Source organism: Eriocheir sinensis, unplaced genomic scaffold (assembly GCF_024679095.1).
Source record: "Eriocheir sinensis breed Jianghai 21 unplaced genomic scaffold, ASM2467909v1 Scaffold23, whole genome shotgun sequence".
Lineage (NCBI taxonomy): Eukaryota > Metazoa > Arthropoda > Malacostraca > Decapoda > Varunidae > Eriocheir > Eriocheir sinensis.
The window spans coordinates 127379-149417 of NW_026111532.1; the positions used below are offsets into that span (position 1 = coordinate 127379).

Consider the following 22039-nt stretch of genomic DNA (forward strand, 5'->3'; position numbering starts at 1 on the left):
ATATACCTGACTCACTCTTCCCCTCCCTCGCCTCCTCCTACTCCTCCGTCTCCTCCTCCACCGCCTCCTCCTGCTCCTCCCAGTATGACGTGACCAGGGGCTTGCTGATAAGTGCGAAAAAAATAACTCTTTTGGCAAAACATGTTAATCAAAGAATGCGTGTGCGTGTGTCCGTGGGGAGGTTTTTTTCTCTCTTTTTCTTTCTTTCTGTTTCTTCTTCCTCTCCTCTTACTCCTACTAGCTTCTTCTCTTCTTCTTCTTCTTTTCGCCCCTTTCTCTTTCTCTTTTCCTGGTTTTAAATCTCATTTCTCTTTTCTACCTTTCGGTATGTGTTTATTTATTCTCTCTATCGTCGCTAGGTTTTAAAAAGTTTGGACTAGGAATATACTAGTTCTCTATTTATTCATTTATCTGTCTATCTATCTATCTATCTATCTATCTATCTGTCTATCTATCTATCTATCTGTCTATCTGCCTACGTTTTTTGCAGCTCTCACGCTCATGCCTCTCTGCCGCTCTTTTCTATTTGAGAAGAAAAAACATATATTTTGTGGAATTCCTTTTTATCGCTTTCCAATTTTTTTTTCTTTACGGCTGAGTGATTTTTAACGTGTGTGTATATATGTGTGTGTGTGTGTGTGTGTGTGTGTGTGTGTGTGTGTGTGTGTGTGTTTTGGGAAGTAGAAATGACTTGTGACAATATTTCTGACATTTTTTCTATATCTGTCTGCCTATGTTAGTTTTCCTGTACATATTTTTTTCTGTGTCAGTTTTTGGTATTTGCTACTCGTTTTCGTGTGTGTGTGTGTGTGTGTGTGTGTGTGTGTGTGTGTGTGTGCTCATCTCCGTTTTACTATCGCTCTTATTATCTCTATTTTTTGTTCTCCCTCTCCCTCAAACACAAAAAATAGATAAAAAAAAAAAAAATCCAAGGAACATTAACACAGTCACACACGATCTTAGGCTCATCACGATCATGACTACTGACGCACTGGGAAAGATTTTTTGTTTCTCTCTCTCTCTCTCTCTCTCTCTCTCTCTCTCTCTCTCTCTCTCTCTCTCTCTCTCTCTCTCTCTCTCTATCTATCTATCTATCTATCTATATATATATTTTACCACCACCACCACTTCTACTAATACTAATAATAACATCAATAGGATCTAATATCAGTAATGGAAATGACAACAACATTAATTTCCCGAAGGCTTCCCCGGGTACCACTTTAATAACTACGAGGGAAACACATACTTGATTTATGAACTGTAGAACGAAAGTGAGAGTCTGTGTGTTGGCGTATGTGTGTAATAATAGTAGCAATAATAATAATGATAAGAGTACCTTGGAACCATTCACATCCCAAGCTACAGACAGACTTGACTCGACGTGGACCGCGCAGGGGAGGCGAGGCTGGGTGAGAGCATATGTGTCCACCCACGGAGACGCCTGAAAGAGCCAATAATGTACAGTAGAGCGCCTCACAGCCACGATACGGACGGGCAGTCAGACTCACCGTGACCTGCTCAAAAGAAAGCGAGGCGAGAGAATGTTTCCACTCATGAAGGCGGCTGAAAGTGGAGCGGCTGATGGCGGGGCGGGGGGATTTTTAATAAGAATGACCTTAATACGAAGCCTTTTTGCCTGTGAATAATGCAGTCCCGGGTGGTGGTGTAAGGGATGAATAGAGTTTGCAGTATAATGAAAATCGTGGTGTATGAAGTTGTGGGATTTAAGAAGAATAATCTGTAGAATGAATGTGAGTGTATCTGGGGGAAAGGGGAGGGGTTGTGGGGAGGTGAGAGGGGGTTGTAAGTGTGTGTGTGTGTGTGTGTGTGTGTTCCTGTCCTCCGAGTACCATTTTTCCTCCTCCCTGCATCGTTAGGGGTCCTCTTTCTCCCTCTCGTTCCCTGACTGGAGCCTAACTCTTTCCCCCCTCGATCCGTTCAAGAATCCAATTTCCCTTCACTGACCTTCAAGAGTCTATTCCTATCTCGTTCTGCAGTTGTGAGGTTGTTGAGATTTTTCTTTTTTTCGGGGGATTCAACATATCAATTTTCTACCGCCCCTATTCATTTTTTCGAAGAGGGTTGTTTTTCTCCTCTCTTGCATGGTCACGGGTTTTGGATTCCCTCTTTTCCCCCTTCAGCTGTTTGTCTTCTATCTCTTTCCGTGTATCTCTCTCTCTCTCTCTCTATCTATCTATCTATCTATCTCTGTCTATATCTTTCTCTCTCTCAACCAGGAACCACACCACCATTTAGTTTCTCACACGGAAACTTTCTCTCTTCCAAACGCTTTCAACTAAACTCCTGAGACGCAGCGGCCTGGACATGAGGCTGAGGAGGCGTGGGAAGGCGGAGAAGGGTGGGTGAAGGCAGAGAAAGACGAAGGATGTGAGAGGAAAGGTTAATGGAGTAGGAGGAGACGAAGAGTTGAAGAGTAATAGGACGAGAGGGAAAGAGAAATGGACGAATATTTATGGAAGGAAGGAGTACAGAGGGATAGAAGGAGGATGAGAATAAGTAAAGTGAAGTGGAGTGATATATAGAGAGAACCGAGGAGTAGGGAGGAGTTAGGGATGTTGTATATAAGAAGAATTACAGAGAAAGGATGAAAATGGGAAAGAAGTATAGGAGGTCTAGAGGGATGTTGAAGGGGAAGGAGTGGCGGAGTAAGACAAGGAGAAGTAGGAAGTGGAGAAGAGAAAGGCACATAGGAGTAAGACGAAAAGAAGACGAAGGTAAATGGAGATGAATGGAATGGAGGTCTTGAACGAGGTGGAAGATGGAAGATAAAGAAGGGAAAGGAGTGGACAGGTGTGGGTGGAACATAGTGGAGGGGAGTGGAGAGAAGGAAAGACTGGTAGTGAAGAGGGAGTAGAAATGAGAGGAATCATAAGTAACATAAATCCTCCTCAGTGATAAGTCCTCGATCCTGACAAATTACATCAAAGTTTAAAATCGATTCAGCATCCGGAAATCCGACTCTCTCCTTTCCTCTCTTCTTCTCTTCTCCTCCACTCACTCCACTCCACTCCACTCACTCCAGGTTCGGTTCCATCCATTCAGCAGCAACGGAAAGTCTGCACCGAAACTCTGTGATGAAACTTTATACCCCCAGGACAGTACTGCGGGGTTTCAATTGTGGTGTCGAGGCTAATGGTTCAAGTTTGGCCTGTGGGAGACGTTGGTAGGGGAGTTCGAGCAAGGAAATGGTAAGCGGAGAGTCGTGGGTTTAGTTAGAAAGACATTTTACTTCGTGTTTCCATCGTGGTTGACAGACTGCAGCTTAAACGTAACTGGGCCCTCTAAAAATGGATGTACCGTGGGCGTTGAAGGGGTAAGGGATATAGGACTTCAAGAGGCGAGAGGTAAGGGTTCACAGGAAGGGATTGACTCTTTAATAACCTTCGGCCCCTTGCTATAAACTCCAGCCCTCGACTTGACTGTTTTCGCAGGGTCCAACACCTCTAAACGATCTTCTTCTTTTTCGTTTATTTACTTCAAAGCCCTTCATCTAGTCCATCGGGTATCATTTATTAATACTAAAACAGCATTCCTTCCCTTTATACATCTAACTAACCCTGTCACAGTTTTAATATAATGGCTTTGCACTTTATATCTTTAACCCGGTACCAGCGACGGGCCAAGTTTGTGGCTTTACCGTGTAGCAGCGATGGGCCAAATTTCTGCCATGATATAAACCTCCCAAAATAGATGATGCATAAACTGATCACACATGCGTTGATATATATTATGAAATGGTTTGCGTGAGTGATGATTCTTTCTCATCATTTTACTTAGACGGGCCTTTAACCTAACCTAACCTAACCTAACCTAACCTAACCTAAGAAACATGACCCCCGCATCTACCATTAAGAAACATGACCCCCGCAGCTACTCATTATTTTACTTAGACGGGACTTTACCCTAACCTAACCTAACCTAACCTAACCTAGCCTAGCCTAACCTAACCTAACCTAACCTAACCTAACCTAACCTAGCCTAACCTAACCTAACCTAACCTAACCTAACCTAACCTAACCTAACCTAACCTAACCTAACCTAACCTAACCTAACCTAAAAAATCTGAGCCCTGCAGCTACCGGGTTAAGTCCTTCCCCTAATCCCTTTAATATCACTTAATCCTGAAAATACTAAAACAACATTCCTTCTCTTAACATGTACAACCTCCCCAATCACAGTTTAAATATTATGACTTTGCACTACGCCTCCAAGTCCTTCCCTTACTCCCTACTCTTGATGCGTATAACTTACCTTATCCAATTTACAGATTAAGATAGCTTAGCACTACTTGGTTTCACTTTAATGATCCAGAACTATGTGACTTTTGGTGTCTGAGTAGCACGCCCCTAACCCTACATTCTAACCATAGTTGGGATTTTACCTTCGTTTAATTAGAGCAGCGAGGGTCAAGACGAGTCCTCCCGTGCCAGCTTATGCAGTATGGGTTAGAGGAGATAAATAACGCTTCGGTCAGTAAGAATATTCAGGGTTGTATTCTTAGACATTTCGGCACCCAAGCACACACTTATTTAACAAGGCTTTCATAGGGGTTGTGGGCATTTCCAGGGGTAGTTTTATGACCCTCGTGGTAGTTTGAGCCTGCTTCTGTACCATGAATCTAAAATACCACTCATTAGAACCAGCCTGATCTTTTTGGCCTCTGAAAATAGTTGATGTGAGAGTTGGAAGCGTTTAAGAATACCGAGCTCAGTTCTAAAGCGATCTTCACTGACGGCAAAACCTCTACGGTAAAGAAAACTCATATTAGGATACCAACATATGACTGAAAGACCGCCCTCAGTGAATAGCATCCCTTAAACAACGCATAACAAAGGGATATGACGACGACACACGCTCGGGAAATGGAGAATCGAGAGGCGAAGCAAATGAACCTTGTGACCGACCGATCGACCGAAGGGACCGAGCCAACGACACGAGATGAAACGCTATTGAAGAGGAGGGACACGAGACTTCAAAGGCGGAGGGAAAGAAGAGAGGAAGGACGGAATGCAGGAATTCAAGGGAAGTACGCACATAATAGTGATGATGATGATGATGGTGATGACGAGGGTAGCGAAGACATTAGCAGCAGGTACTGAAAAGAAGGGAACAGAAGCTTCAAAGGCGGAGGGAAAGAATGAATGAATGAAGGATTGAAAGATGGAACGCAAATATATGGACACAAACAGCAATATATATAATGATGATAAATACGATGATAATATGAATGAGTATGATGACGGCAATGAAAACAGTAACGTAACAGCAGTGATAGTGATGACTGCCATAGGTTAATTTATTACTGAATGGATTGGAGTTATTAGGAAGGCGAAAAGTGAGATAATTATGTTGGGATTTGAAATGGACAATAGGCATAGGTGATTTTATTCTTTTCATTTTTTCTGTTAGTTTTTCTTTACTTTTCTCTACTTTTACCTCTTCAAAACTTCATTCTGCTTTTCTTTTCTTCTATACTCTCTCTCTCTCTCTCTCTCTCTCTCTCTCTCTCTCTCTCTCTCTCTCTCTCTCTCTCTCTCTCTCTCTCTCTCTCTCTCTCTCTCTCTCTGCTAAGAACGATCATAATATATCATTTATAAATTTGTTTAACTAATGTAAGGAAGTAATGTAAGTCAAAATATCGTGTAAAGCTCTCGATTGATTTCCCATCTAGTATACAAGTCTGGAGCAGCGCCTGGGAAATGTAGATCCTGGGTTTCCTTGCTATAGTTTTCCTTTATTGTGCCGGGGGGATAATCCGACACGCAATTTTCCTTGAGTCTACTGTGCACGGAGGGAGGGTCCGGCAATAATTTCCTTGAGTCTACTGTGCACGGAGGGAGGGTCCGACACGCAATTCTCCTTGAGTCTACTGTGCACGGAGGGAGGGTCCGGCACGCAATTTTCCTTGAGCCTACTGTGCACGGAGGGAGGGTCCAGCACGCAATTTTCCTTGAGTCTACTGTGCACGGAGGGAGGGTCCGACACGCAATTCTCCTTGAGTCTACTGTGCACGGAGGGAGGGTCCGGCACGCAATTTTCCTTGAGTCTACTGTGCACGGAGGAGGGTCCAGCACGCAATTTTCCTTGAGTCTACTGTGCACGGAGGGAGGGTCCAGCACGCAATTCTCCTTGAGTCTACTGTGCACGGAGGGAGGGTCCGGCACGCAATTTTCCTTGAGCCTACTGTGCACGGAGGGAGGGTCCAGCACGCAATTTTCCTTGAGTCTACTGTGCACGGAGGGAGGGTCCGACACGCAATTCTCCTTGAGTCTACTGTGCACGGAGGGAGGGTCCGGCACGCAATTTTCCTTGAGTCTACTGTGCACGGAGGGAGGCTCCCGCACGCAATTAGCCATGAGTCTACAGTGCACGGATGGAGGGTCCGGCAATTTTCCTTGAGCCTACTGTGCACGGAGGAGGGTCCAGCAATTTTCCTTGAGTCTACTGTGCACGGAGGAGGGTCCTGCACGCAATTTTCCTTGAGTCTACTGTGCACGGAGGGAGGGTCCGGCACGCAATTTTCCTTGAGCCTACTGTGCACGGAGGGAGGGTCCGGCACGCAATTTTCCTTGAGTCTACTGTGCACGGAGGGAGGGTCCGACACGCAATTTTCCTTGAGTCTACTGTGCACGGAGGGAGGGTCCGGCACGCAATTTTCCTTGAGTCTACTGTGCACGGAGGGAGGGTCCGACACGCAATTTTCCTTGAGTCTACTGTGCACGGAGGGAGGGTCCGACACGCAATTTTCCTTGAGTCTACTGTGCACGGAGGGATGATCCGGTATGCAATTTCCCATGAGTCTATCCTTGAAAGATAATGGCTGGCGAGCAGTGAAAAGAATCTTGGGCCCAACGAAGGAAGAACTGTCGGCTGCTGAGAGATGGAAGAAGCAGTCTTAGTATCAGGCGACTAAAATAACTCAATTGCTGCAGAATATGATATAATATCCCATCCTGTAATATTACTCACGGAGAATATTTGATAATTCCCTCACTGTAATAAAAATACCTTAATGGAAACTTTACCTAATCGCATCACTTACTTGATTAGACAACGAGATAAAATAAGAATGGTGAAATATGAGGAATTATAGTAAAGTGCTGGAGAGATTTTGTAGCGAATTACGTAGCACACACACACACACACACACACACACACACACACACACACACACACACACACACACACACACACACACACACACACTGACCTAAATAACAAAATCGTGCGTGTGTGTGTCAAAAGAATAGATATCAAAGTGTACGATCAAAGGAAACGATAGAATACGATACATTACGAACACACACACACACACACACACACACACACACACACACACACATACCTCCCCCCATACATACGCACCCTCCTCTTCCCCTCCCCCCAACACACGAGGGGTTGCCATGGTTGAGCGGTATGTCCGGTCATCTCTTTATTGCCGTGCGCGGAATGCATGTGTCCTTCCGATAATTTTCCCGATGACTATTGGAGACCTGATGACATTCCTTCGGCGGGCGACTGGACGATATGAGGGACGGAAATGAAGGTAAGGAAAGAGGAGGGGAAAGAGGAAGTGGAGAGATTGAGGGTTTGGGTAATGGTATAGAGGGAGGGAAGGGAAGGAAAGCAGGGTCAGGGAGAGTAAAGGAAAGGAAAGGAGGGGTGGGGGAAGGTGAGAGGGGAGAGAGAGAGAGAGAAGGGAAAGAAGGAAGGAAAGGAGTCAAGGGAGAGAGATGAAGGCAAGGGAAAGGAAGGAGAATGGAGGAAAGGATAGGAGTGAGGAGAGAAAGGGAAACAAGGGAGAGGAAGGAGAGAATGGGAAAGAAGGCAGAGGGAGGAGGAAGGGAAGGAGGGTGGGTAAGAGGAGTGGAAGAAAAGGGAAGGGAGGGAAAAAAAGGAGCGGAATGCGACTGAACAAAAGGGATTGAAGAAGGGAAAGGAAGGGAGAGGGGGAGAGGAAAGGAAGGGAAGGGAGGGAGGCTCTAGAAAACTGATTAAATAAAGGAAGGAAACAATGCAGTAAAAAGTATATAAGCAGGGAGGGTTAGGCGAGGAGGAAAATATGAAGGGAGGAAAGAAGAGAAAGAAAAGAAGATAAGGATAGAATGTTTTGAAGAAGAAAGGGAAGGAAGAAGGGAGGAAGGGACAGGTGGAAAGGAGAGAGGAAGAAAGGGGGAGTATTGAAGGGAGGAAAGGAGGGAAGGTGGGGAGGTAGGGAGGAAAAAAGATCGCAAAAGAAAGGAAGGGAGATAGGAATGTAGGGAGGGAGGGAAGGGAGAGAGGAAGGGAGGGAAAGATGAGATTTGCTGAGTATCCTTTTCTAATCTCCCTCCTCCTTCTTCCTCTTCCTGGTCCTCCTCCTCCTCCTCCTCCTTTGTCTTTCATCCTTTCCTCTTTGTCTTTCTCCATCTTCATTCTCTCTTTCTTTTTCCCTTTTTTTTCTCTCGTTTCCTCTTCCGGCAATTTACACACCTATTTCTTTCCTTTTATCTTTCTTTCTTTCTTTCTTTCCTTCTTTCTCTCTCTCCTCGTTCTTTTATCGCACTGCACGTAACTTCTCCTCCTCCTCCTCCTTCTTCTTCCACTAAACTCTCAATTCTTCTTTTCTCTCCTTATTGTCGTTCTTTCATCCTCACACACAATGCAAAGAAGAAGAAGAAGAAAGAGAAGAAACACAAGAGGAACACGAAGTAAGAAAGGAAAGGAAGAACAAGAACAAAATGAGATTAATGCAAAGACGAAAACGAAGAAGAGCAAAATCAAAATGAAAACAAGATAAAGAAAACGAAGAGAAAAGAAGACTGAAAAACATCAAGAACAAGAACACGAACAAGAACAAGGAAGAACAACGAAACGAAGAAGACAAGAAAAAGAAGAAAGAAGAAAGCACTCACTACAACGCCATCTAGTTTTCCTGATATCAAGATTCACGAGGGGAGAAAATGAAGAGAAGGGAGAATATGTGTCGCAGTTTTTAGTATTGTTATTGAGGAGAATATTTGATTGACGGCCTGCGGGGGGGGGGGGGGTAAAGAGGAGGAGGAGGAGAAGGAGGAGGAGGAGGAGGAGGAGGAGGAGGAGGAAGGAAGGAGGGAAATAATCAGAGTGAAGGCGAGGTGACGTTAGCTCCAAAACCTTTTAATTTATTATACAAAAAGAAGGAATAACACATGATTGACTGTCGAGAAAAAGAGGAGGAGGAGGAGGAGGACGAGGAGGAGGAGGAGGAGGAGGAGGAGGAGGAGGAGGAGGAGGAGGAGAAGGAGGAGGAAGGCTAGAATGGAGGGATATGTGAGGGAGGAAGAGGAAGAAAGGAAGGAAGGAAGAAAGCGATAGGAAGGAGAGGAAGGTAAGGACGAGGATGGTTTTGAATAGAAAGAAAGAAAGGAATGAAGGAAGGGAGGACGACAAGACGAAATAAGAGAGAGAAAGAGACAGAGGAAGGTAAAAAGAAAGAGATGGCGAGAAGGAAATGAAAAAAAACAGATATAAAAATACAATCAGCAACGAAGACCAGAGAAAATAAACATCATTGACATTATTATAGACGATAAAAAGAGAGGTAGAAAGAAGGATAAAAATGAAAGGATTGAAAAGAGGGAAAGGATAAGGAAGATAAGATAATACAGTGAAAGAGAGAGAGAGAAAGAAGGGTTGGCAAGAGGGTATTACAAAATATATATAAAAGAAAAAAATACACTTACAAACAAAGGCTTAGTAAAGTTCTGCCTTCTGCTCGCCCACGTCGCTCGTCTCCGCATCTTCCTTGAGGGGTAAAAAAATAAATAAATAAATAAATAAACAAAAAAAAAAATTGAGGTTTGTAAAATATATAGTTATTATATATGTTTTATGTGGAACATTGACGCAACACACACACACACACACACACACACACACACACACACACACACACACACACACATTATATTTGTTCACATTAACGAACGATATGCAAAAATGAATGTTAAGCAAACGAAGGAAAATTTATTCTTCTCTTTGCGTTTCCTCATATTATTTTCTGTTATTTCTTTTTATTTATTTAATGTAGTTTGTAGAGATAGATAGAAAGATAGGTAGGTAGGTATATAGATAGATAGAAAGAAAGATAGATAGATAGATAGATAGAAAGATAGACAGGTAGACAGATAGATAGATAGACAGATAGAGAAGATAAAAAAATATTGACATACATATTCATAGTATTATCATGAAATAAATATGGCTTTGTATACTTATTTCTCCTACCTTACATTTTTTTTTAAGTCCATAGAGTCGGTAAGATCTTTTTACAAGGGCCTCTAATGGTCATCCTTCCTCCATTAGTGGCACGGGGAAAAACTACTCGTTCAGAAAAGGGTAACGTTCAAATACCCTTCAACGTGGCTACACTCTCTCTCTCTCTCTCTCTCTCTCTCTCTCTCTCTCTCTCTCTCTCAACATTTACTAGAGAGGAGAAGAGGAAGATATATATATATAAGGAAATAATTGGACGTAGTTTGGCGTTTTCATCGTTTTGTAGAAACACTAAAAAACATTCGTCGTTATAAAAAGTCGTGCATCGGATTTTTTATTTTTTATTTCGTGTTTGCTGCAATAAAACATGGAAAAAAAGTTTCGTTGTGTAGGCCAATTATGTGATTTTTACTCGGAAATTGGTAACCATGGGAACGTTAGAGAGGCTTATAACGCTTCATACGCCTGAGGGACTGGTATTCGCTCAACTGTATACATCTAAACATCCATAAACACATAATACAGAAACATACATACATACATACATACATACCATACCATACCTTACAAATACACATACATACCACACCTAACTCTCTATGATCATACCACAGAGTTATACGTATAGATATACATACCATTTCTGCACGTACATACACATAGTTAAATACACGCACATCGCGTTTATACACACACAAACACACAAACACACACACACACACACACACACACACACTCATCCACCTGCCACTACCAAGGTGTTGATTAAAAGAAATACAAAAACAAAATGAATTCCAACATACAAAAAAATATGGATGTTTATCTAATTTTCATATATTAAGATAAAGGAGAGTCATGAAGGGGAACACATATTATACGAAATCAAGTTACTCTATTTTAATTTTACAGCTCGTTCGAAAAAATATAAGGATCATGTAAGTAATTTCCTTCGTGTTTAAACTCATCTTCATAATGTAATATAAACAAGAAACACAAGAGGAATTCGTCCCCACTCACCTCGACGGAGTAAAGAAAATGTTAAGCGTTAGAGGATAGCATTAAGATTCATCCCGTCTGATCTACTTAGGACAGCTCACGCCCGTAAAGAATTATTAAAGAGCGACACGTGAAATTGGACTCACTTTAGTTTATTAACTCCCTCAGATCACCGCGGGAGAAATACTAATGATGGAATGATCTTGCATTTTGCTTATTTACGTCAAGGAAGGGAGATGAATATAAACAAAAAGACGCTATGGTAAAAAGAAGAGGAAAGTAAGATCCCGCAAGACTCATTTACAATTTACTACACAAACAAAGGCATAACTAAATCACTTTTTTAGTATGAGTTTTATCTTTTGCGTCAGGTGAGGCATAATTAGAAAAAGAAGAAAACAAGTAGAACAAAAGTTGCTAATCCTACTATTTTCTTATTTCCAAATTTACCAACGTATCGAACAGGTCAGAAAATCAGATTGAAAAATTATAGAGAAAAATAAATGAGAAAACTTCCCAAATGCTAGGAATTCCCACAAGATTAAGGGGATCACGTTAATAAGATAAGAAGTGACTGGTTTTAAATATACAGAGAGAAAAAGACTTGATTTGAATAAGTAAATGTAAATCACAACCATTACAGCCATCAACGATTCTAAAGTCCTCGCTCTTTTAACCTCTGAACAGCTCCCGTCATTTCACAAACACATTAAAAACAAACAAGATGAAGATAAACAAAAAGTGACATATCTACGCTGAATCAGGACGCATCAGTCACTCAACCCTGATTAATCCACGCCACTATCCTTATATATGTCAGGAAGACGACCGTACCTCCTAAAAGACATCTCGTGACCCTCCAGAACGGTGAGTAAGATGCCATAAAACAGTCATCCCTCTCGGTCTTATCTGCATCAAGTCAGGGCGTTTGGCAGAAGACGAGCGAACGGGATGGCGGGGCGGGGGCAGGAGGCGAGAGAAGTAGCGGAGGCGAGGGTGTCAGAGCTGAGGGAAAGGAAGGCAGGCGGGCTTAGGCAGGCTGGGGAAAGGCTAAACGGGAGAAACAACCACTAGCGAGGGTCAGAGCTGAAGGATAGCACAACGCCGGGTTTAGTCAGGCGAGGGAAAAGGCAGACGGGAGAAACAGCGGCTGGCGAGAGTCAGAGTTGAGTGATAGCACAACGGCGGGTTTAAGTAGGCGGTCATTGGCCCTTGAGCGAATCTTCCGAATGAGTGGTGTCGCCGCGCCGATCGTAAACTCACACAACGATGGCTTTATGGGCGGCAGGAACGGGGCGGGTGCAGGAGGAAGAATGGGACGGTGGCGATAATTTCCATGCTGGGAAACGGAAAGAGAACGAATGGGAAACAGGAGGAGGATGAAAAAAGATGGGTAGGAGAAATGACGTGGAGGTGGAGCAGGAGGAGAAGGAGGAGGAGAAGGAAGAAGAGGAGGAGGAGAAAGCCCGTAATAATATGAATGCAGAGAAGGAGAGATGAGAGACGAGGAAGAGGAAGAAGAGAAAGTGTAATATGATTGCGGGGAAGTAGAGAGAAGAGACAGGGCAAATGAAGAGGGAGATGAGGAAGAGAAGAAAGAGGAAGAGGACAAGAAGAACATATTGAGAAAGTATACTTGTGGATAATTAAGACTCTAATAGCTGTAATATTCAAAAGGAGGAGCAGAAAAAGAGAAAAGCAAATACCAAAGAAGAAGAAATTGAAGAGGACGAGAAGAAGAAAAGTATGAGGAGAAAAAATATATTGAAAAAGAACAATTAGGGATATTATTAAGACAAAAAAAAAATAGGTAGGAGAAGAGTATAGTGATCGGAAGTAGGAGAAGAAGAAAGAATAATAAAGAAAATGCAAGGAAGAAGAAACTGAAGAGGACGAGAAGAAGAAAAGTATGAAGAGAAAAAAATTTATTGAAAAAGAACAATTAGGTATATTATTAAGACTCAAAATTCCGTAGCATTTAAAATGGTATAACTCTCCCCGTAAAATCAAGTCCTTATCACCTCCCTCTGATGTAACACTACTTAGGAGACCTTGATCCCCTTTTTTACGGCCCTTTAATTAAGCTTATTCAAACAGGGAAAAAAAACAGTCACATCATTATCCCTTTTCAATCCTGTAATGTCATGTAAAGGAGAGCTTAGATGTAATTACCCACTTATTACCTTTGATATAATAGAGGTAAGGAGATTATCCCACTCTTCTTTATCTTCCTTCGAGCCTATTATTGCCCATTCTGATGTAATTAGGTAAAGGAGATCATCCCACCCGCTTTTCCTTCCCCTTAAACCATTTCAAACATGTAAGTAAACGATCATTTCACTTAATACATCAGAACATTTAACGAGACTTACATAGGTACCAATATCTGTTCACTAAGTAAACGATCATTTCACTTAATACATCAGAACATTTAACGAGACTTACATAGGTACCAATATCTGTTCACTCCTGTTAACTTTCTTTCCTCCTGACCTCAACTTTACCTCCCTTATTAAACCTTTTCAAACACGTAAGTAAACAATCATTTCACTTAATACATCAGAACATTTAACGAGACTTACATAGGTACCAACATCTGTCCACTCCTGTTGTCTTTCTTTCCTCCTGACCTCAACTTTACCTCCCTTATTAAACCTTTTCAAACACGTAAGTAAACGATCATTTCACTTAATACATCAGAACATTTAACGAGACTTACATAGGTACCAACATCTGTCCACTCCTGCAGTTTTTCTTTTCTCCCGACCTCAACTTTACCTCCCTTATTAAACCTTTTCAAACACGTAAGTAAACAATCATTTCACTTAATACATCAGAACATTTAACGATTCACACAAATATACCATCTGTCCACTCCTGTTGTCTTTCTTTCCTCCTGACCTCAACTTTATCTGCCTTACTAAACCTATTCAAACACGTAAGTAAACAGTCACTTCAGTCAATACATCAGAACATTTAGCGATACGTACATACATGCCAATATATGTATACTCCTTTTTTTTACAATCAAGGGTATAGTAAGAAGAGGAAGTGGGTTGGTGGCGAAGGTACAGGTGGGGGAGAAGGAAAGACAGTAGGAGTGTACAGTTGTATGGTGTAGGTTCCTTAGTTGTTCTGGTGTAGTTAGTGTTTATCGGGCACCTTATTTATATACCCTCGGCGTGCTGGGGGGGGGGGGGGGGGGGGGGGTTAATTTTTTGGTGTATAAAAAAAAGCTGGTGTCCGTATTTCCTCCTCTCCCACACACACATAGCCTTACCTTCCCTATGAACCCACTTTTTCTCGTCTTGTTAAACCCTCGATGAAAGAAAATGTCGAGTCATATAACCCTTTTGATAAAATTAAGAAGCTACTCCCCACACTGGCACAATGCTGACAAACCACACCTTTCATTTCTCTCTAAGCCTATTAATTCAGCAAAAAAAATCATTCCTTTCCTCCTACCTGGGCAAATGAACCAACAAGAGAAGGCTTAGATGTAAACGTATACAACCCTGCAAGCTCTTCAGCTATTTCACCGTGATAAACCACAACTCTCACGTCCCTCTAAGGCTAAGCATTATAACTACAAAAATACTGACCCCGTTCCTCAGGGCAGACGAAGGTATACGAGAAGGCTTAGATATCAATGCATGGAACCTCGCAGCCTCTTCAGCAACTTCAGGGTGACAAACCACATCTCTCACGTCCGTCTAAGCATTATAACTGCCAAAATGTTGACCCCTTGCCTTCTACCACGGCAGAGGAACCTATCCGAGAAGGCTTAGATATCAACGCATGCAGCCTCGCAACCTCTTCAGAAACTTCAGGGTGACAAACCACATCTCTCACGTCCCTCTAAGCATTATAACTGCAAAAATGTTGACCCCTTGCCTTCTACCACGGCAGAGGAACCTATCCGAGAAGGCTTAGATATCAATACATGCAACCTCGCAACCTCTTCAGCAACTTCAGTGTGACAAACTACATCTCTCACCTCTCTCTAAGTCTTCTGACCAGAAAAAAACGACGTCCTTCCTTCTGCTAGGGCTGACGAACCTATCCGAGGAGGCATAGATATCAACGTCCACAACCTCTTCAGTGACCTCTGCATGACAAACCACATCTCTCACTTCTCTCTAAGCCTTCTTAACACACAAAAAACTGACCTCTTTCCTCCTACCAGGGTCGATGAGCTTGTACGAGGAGGCTTAAAGTTGGTATTGTCAGACTCCTCCACACCTCACATCAACTATTTTTAAAGTCCAAAAAGAAGATCAGTCGGGTTCTCATGAGTGTTGTCTTAGGTTCAGGGTACAGAAGAAGGGTCAAACTACTACTAGGGTCACCAAAATCGCCCGTGGAAATGACCGAAACTCCTAGGAAAGCCTTGTCAAATGCGTGTGTGACCAGCCGCCGAGATGTTTAATAAGATTTTTTTTTTTTTTTTTTTTACAGCAAAGGAGACAGCTTAAGGGCACAAAAAAGTAAACATTAATAAAAAAAAGCCCGCTACTCGCTGCTCCTAATACAGCCTTTAGATATCAACGCATACCTCACAATCCCGTCTGCGTGATTAAGGCTCCCAGACGTGCCTAGAGACCTCTTGGCAGGCTCACCCCGCCCAGCCTTGAGTCCCTCACCTCACCCCGGCGACACGCTAATTAAATGATCTGAAGCTTAATCCTTTGAGGAGACCCAACGACGGTGTTAATATGGATCCACGTGTCTGTGGCATGGGACCGGGGAGATGAGGGGGGGGGGGAAGGGGATGGATGGAAAGGGAGGGGGGAGTGTGTGAAGGGGAGGGGAAGTTAAAGAAGGACAGGGTCTGGGCAGGGGAAGGGAGTTTGTGTGAGGGAAGGAAGGAAGGGAAGATATGGGGTGTGTGTATGTGTGTGTGTGTGTGTGTGTGTGTGTGTGTATAGGGTACTTCCCATCGAATAACACATAAAACAAAAGCACACACACACACACACACACACACACAGACACACAAACAAAATAAACAAACAAACAACAAACATAATTAACTCCCCCCCACACACAAACACGCAAACACACACCATCACCCAAACAACAAAGGAGTAACAACAAATAAACAAAGCCCGAAGGAAGCAAGCAAAGCCGCCAAACAAACACACAAAAAGATACATAAATAAATGTTAAATAAATGTTAATTTACGTAGAGACGCGAAATTCCGAACAAAACAAAAAGAAAAACAACAAAGAAAAGATTTATCACTATTTGAACGAGAGAGAGAGAGAGAGAGAGAGAGAGAGAGAGAGAGAGAGAGAGAGAGAGAGAGAGAGTAGGGAGACAGGCAGGTAGGTAGGTTTAGTAAGGAAGGTCTTGTGACAGTCAGTCGGTTTCGCTCTCCCCTCGCGCGCAGACCGTGGCCGCGAGAACCTCCCAACCTTTCCCGCCGCTGCCACCACCGTCACAACCTGCCTTCCCCTCACTCGCTCCCTGGCTCCCCTCACGCGTGCACTCATTGCCTGGCTTCCCCTCACCATCTCCGTCTTCCTCCTCCTCCTCCGTCTCCTACTCCATGCCATGTTACACCGGCACGTCAATTAGTTCTGACACGTGTTCGCTTGAGTCCAAACACTCGTAGAAAAGTTAAAAGTTGTCGTTATTTAGAGAGACAGACAGACGGACGGACTTACACACACACACACACACACACACACACACACACACACACACACACACACACACACGTACTAACCCTCTCAACCCGCAAATACACACACACAGACAGTACGCACTCACATCCTCACCTCCACCACCACCATCACCACCTTCACCAACCAAACAAACACCACACAACCAATCCACACACACACACATACCCATGCAAGCCAAGCCACACCCCTACACGCCCTCACACCTCCCCTTCACACCTGCACGCCCTTATAATGAATCGTGAGCTAACTGAGAAGGAAAAAGAAAAATGAACTTGAGTCATGCCGCGCTGGGAGCCGTCGACGCTACTTGGCAAACAACGTCTCACTTGAATGTACCGAAGGCAGGCAGGCAGGGCAGGAGGGAGGGACTCGTAGGTGCGTGTGTTAAGCCTCAAAGTGCCAAGCAAGGTCTGCCAAGGATTTAGTGCCGTGTTTCCCGCGCCTAGCCTCACCTCTTCTGGCATCTACCTTCACCACCATCACCACCACCACCTGCTAAACTTCGGTGAGGAATCTTGAGGGAATGCTACCACCACCACCATCTGGCAAACTTTGATGAGGGATTTCTCGAGGGATTGCTACATATTATACGGTGGATCTAGAAAAGGAGAGGGGCATAGAGAAAGGGAGATAGAGAAAGTAAGAGGAACAGTAGAAGGAATGATGAAATTATGTGGTAGGTTTTGTTGTTTTGTGAAGAGAGAACGAGAAACAGAAAAAAAACAAGAAAGAGAGAAAGAAAAGTTGAGGAAGAAGAAGAAGAAGAAGAAGGATTAAACGTGGCAAACTTTGTGGTGAATTAGCGAAAGTAAACAAGGAAAATAAACGGCAAGTAAAGAAACACTGAAGACAAAAACAGAAAAAAAGAAGAAAAATAAAAAAAAAACTAGCCAAACTTACACGAAACAACAATAACAAAACAGAAAAAAACAAAGATACAGAAAAGAAACAGATAAAAAATATAGTACACAAGCACACAAAAACAGATCAAAAAATGCAAAATAAACACACAAAAAAACAAACGAAATAAAACCAATAAAAAGGAGAAAAAAACATCAGACACACACAAAATACCTACACACTTCCTCCTCCCTACTACAAGGATTTCGCTGTCGGGTATTAGTTTCGTCACTCCCGTCTCTATGTCAGCGTGTTCAAGAGAGGATTAAGTACATAAGCCGTGGTGAAACAAGGCAACAGGGACAAGGGAGCGAAGGGTAGGTAAGGCTGCTTTTGTTCCTCGCTCTCCATTCTTTAGGCAGGCGGGTGGTGAGGTTGGGTTAGTGTTGGAGGCGAGGCAAGGCGAGGAGAGGAGAAGAGAAGGATGTTTTGGCTCCTTTCCGCTTCTTTTTGACTGCGTTTTGTTGAGGGTTTGTTGAGTTTGAGTAAGACGAGAAAGGTTTTGTTGATTTTCTTTTCTTCACTTCCTGTTATGGCAAAGGCTAAATGAGCTTGAACGAAGGGAAGACGAAGAGAAGGATATATTTACTCCTCTTCACTTCCTTTTTGACCGTGCTTTGTCGAGGGTTTGTTTATTGTGAGTAAGACGAGAAAGGCGTTGTTGCTATTTCTGTTCTTCTCTTCTGTCTTTCTTCAAACGTGTTATGTGGAGAGTTAAAAAGTACTTAAACCGCAGCAAGACGAAGAAAAGTTTGTTTTTACTCCCACTCGCTTCCTTTGACCGTGTTATGTTGAGAGTTATTTGAGTTTGAGCAAGACGAGAAGGGTATTGTGGCTTTTCCATGCTCTTTTTCCTCTCTTCTCCCTTTCAACGTATTCTGTAGAAGTTTAAAAACACTCTTATTCCTTCACACTGGTTCTGTCGAGGGTTATTTGGGCTTGAGAAAGACGAGAGGGGAATGTTTGCTTTTCACCGCTCCCCTCGTTCCGTTCTTTCTTCAAAGGTATTCGGCGGTGAGCTAAACCTAACTGGACTGGAACAAGATGAAAATAAAGATGTTTTGTTGTTATTCTCCACACCGTTCTTTTTTGTTTAAGCGTGAGCGAGACGGAAAGGGAATTTTAAGTTTTCTTCGCTTTCTTTTTTTCTTTAAATGTGTTGTGTGGAGGGTTTAAAGGACTTGAACCGGAGCAAGGGGAGAAGAAATATATTTTTGTTGTTAGTCTCCACTCCGTTCTTTAATATTTAAGTTGAGCAAGACGGAAAGGGATTTGATGGTTTTCTTCGCTTCTTTCTTTCTTTAAACGTTTTCTGGGATGTGAACAAAGTATCTGAATCGGACCAAGACGAGAAGAAGGATATTTTTCTTAATATTCCTTGTTCTGGTGTAAAGTTTAGTACTTGAATCGAAGCCAGACGAGAAGAAGATTACTGATGCTGCTCTTTTTCACTCCCATTTCCTTTAAACGTGTTCTGGCAAGGATTTTAGTATCGAAGCAAAAAAGAGAAGGATATTTTTATTTATTCCTTGATCCTTTATTCCTTCAAACGTGTTCTGGTGTAAAGTTTAGTACTTGAATCGAAGCCAAACGAGAAGATTACTGATGTTCCTTTTTTTCACTACCATTTCCTTCAAACGTGTTCTGGCAAGGATTTTAGTATCGAAGCAAAAAAGAGATGGATATTTTTGTTATTTTTCTTCACTATCTTCTTTTAAACGTGTTCTAGCGAGGATTTACAACCTGAACTGAGCTACGACGAGACGAAATACGAGAAACAAAGTAAATAATCTTCCGAGCACTGTTCTTCGCCACCTCAGACATATCAACGCGTGGATACAGAGAAGGAAAAAGTTGACATAGAAAGTGTTAACAGTGAAAAAGAGAAACAGAGAAACAGTGGATATACAGATAGAAAAAAAAAACGTAGAAAGAATACAGATAAGAAGAAAAAAAAACAATAAAAGAAAAAGAGGAAATTATGTGAGAGATTTTGTGGAGTTACAACGCTAAGAAAAAAGACTGCTCGAGGATTCTGTACGTGGGCGAAAGCTGGAAACGACGAGAGAAAATAATTAAGGGAACAAAGGAAGGAAGATCAAAGTACAAGGACCTAAAAAGCGATACAAGGCGCCAGAGTTCCACAGAAGAAAAAGTAAAGCAAGGAAAGGCGAAGGAAACAAAAGAACAAGAACAAGGACGAGGTGAAACTAAGGTGCCAGTGACATAATTTTCTGCTCCGTGGACCCCAACCTCCGCCACCACCACCGCTGCCAGACACTCCAAGCGCCACACTTGTCAGGTAGGTTAGGGAGAGGACACACCCCTCCCTCCGCCACACCCCTCCCTCCGCCACACCCCTCCCTCCTTTCCTCCCTAACTCCCACCCTCCCCTGACTTTTTTCTCTCGTCCTGTTTCTCTCCCTTCCTTTTTTTTTTTTCTCTACATTCATGTCTCAGTTTATCTCTCGGTTCCCTTATTTTTTCTTTCTTCCACCTTCTTTCTCTCCCTGTATCTCTTTCCTTCTTTCTTTCCTTTTTTCTCTCCATATTCCTGCTTTATCTCCTCTCTCTCGGTTGCCTTCATGTTTTCTTCCTTACCTCCCTTCTTTTCTCATCTCTCCTTCCTGCTTTCCTTCCCTTATTCTTTACCTGTCTCTCCCTTTTTCTACCTTCTCTTATTTTACCCCTCAAGTTTCCTCCCTTTCACCTTCCCCTCCCTCCTTTCCTTTCTCCCTCTCTGTTTCCCTCTTTCCCTCACGTCACTTTCTTGTTTTAAGGAGTTTGATAAAAGGGAAAGATGTCTCGCCTGTCACTGCAAACCACCTTGAACGGCGCTGTGTTGGAGAATATTAATAATGCATGAAACAAAATTGAATAAGAATAAAGAGTGGAAGACTAAGAGAATGAATGAATGAATGAAGGAGTGGTTACATGAATAGACAAATAAATGGATTAATGAATATATAAATTAGTTAACATATAAATGGGTTCCAATGCCACAGGCCGCAAGAGAGAGGATTCAAGTCGGTTCCTCCAGATTCGAAGGTATTTTATTGTTAAGCCTTTAGTGGCTCCTCGAAGCGTGATGACCGTGTGATGTCTGGAATGAAGCTAAAAAGAGGAAAAGTTTGGATCTCTCTCTCTCTTCTCCTCCCTCACAACCGTATTCAATATGTCCTTGCGACAAGGCATTGTCCCTTCAGATTGGAAAAAGGCTAACGTGACACCGATTTTTAAGAAAGGAGACAAAAAAGTACCAGGTAATTACAGGCCCATTAGTCTAACTTCGGTTGTAGATAAGCTACTTGAGGGCATAATTAGAGACAAAATTGTGAGTTACCTTGAAAGCCACTCATTAATTGGGGACTCACAACATGGCTTCCGAAACAAAAGATCCTGCCTATCAAATCTATTAACCTTTTATAACGACCTCTTCACTGTTTATGACGTAACCAAATCACTGGACGTAGTCTATCTTGATTTGTGAAAGCGTTTGATAAAGTCCCGCATCATAAATTACTTTACAAATTAAAGCAAATAGGTATTGACGGTCAGGTAAACCAATGGATCGCGAATTGGTTGAGCAACAGACAACAAAGAGTAGTGATTGACGGATTTAACTCAGGGTGGGCGCCGGTCACTAGTGGCGTCCCTCAGGGCTCGGTTCTTGGCCCATTGCTCTTCATTATTTACATCAACGACGTGGATGTTGGACTCAATAACCGCATTAGTAAATTTGCAGACGACACAAAGATTGGTAACTCGGTTCTCACTGACGAAGACAGGCAAAGCCTCCAAGAGGATTTGCACAAAATTTCAGCTTGTCGGATAGATGGAGATGCCCTTTAAAGTAGACAAGTGCCAGGTCCTTCAAGTTGGGACGAGGAATAAGAAGTTTGATTACGAAATGCGCGGCGTTAAACTCAAAAGCGTTCAATGCGTCAAGGACTTGGGGGTCAAAATCGCGTCAAACCTCAAATTCTCACAGCAATGCATCGATGCAGCAAATAAAGCGAACAGAATGTTGGGCTTCATTAAAATAAACTTTTTATTTAAGAATAAAGATGTAATACTCCCGCTCTACAACAGTTTAGTCAGACCCCACTTGGAATATGCGGTACAGTTTTGGTCTCCAACCATGCAAAGGATATTGCTAAATTAGAAGGTGTTCAGCGTCGGGCAACGAAAA

The 22039-nt window shown here is 42.7% G+C and overlaps 1 protein-coding gene across 3 annotated transcripts in view; it reads left to right on the forward strand.

Moving 5' to 3' along the window:
- Window positions 1-16641: 16641 nt before the first annotated feature.
- LOC126991026 (opsin-5-like) overlaps window positions 16642-22039 on the forward strand; it is a 71206-nt gene continuing 65808 nt past the window's right edge. For all 3 annotated transcript variants that reach the window (XM_050849715.1, XM_050849716.1, XM_050849717.1), the window contains exons 1-2: window positions 16642-17452; window positions 19577-20149. The gene's annotated coding sequence lies outside the window, so the exon portion shown is untranslated. The remainder of the gene's footprint in view (window positions 17453-19576; window positions 20150-22039) is intronic.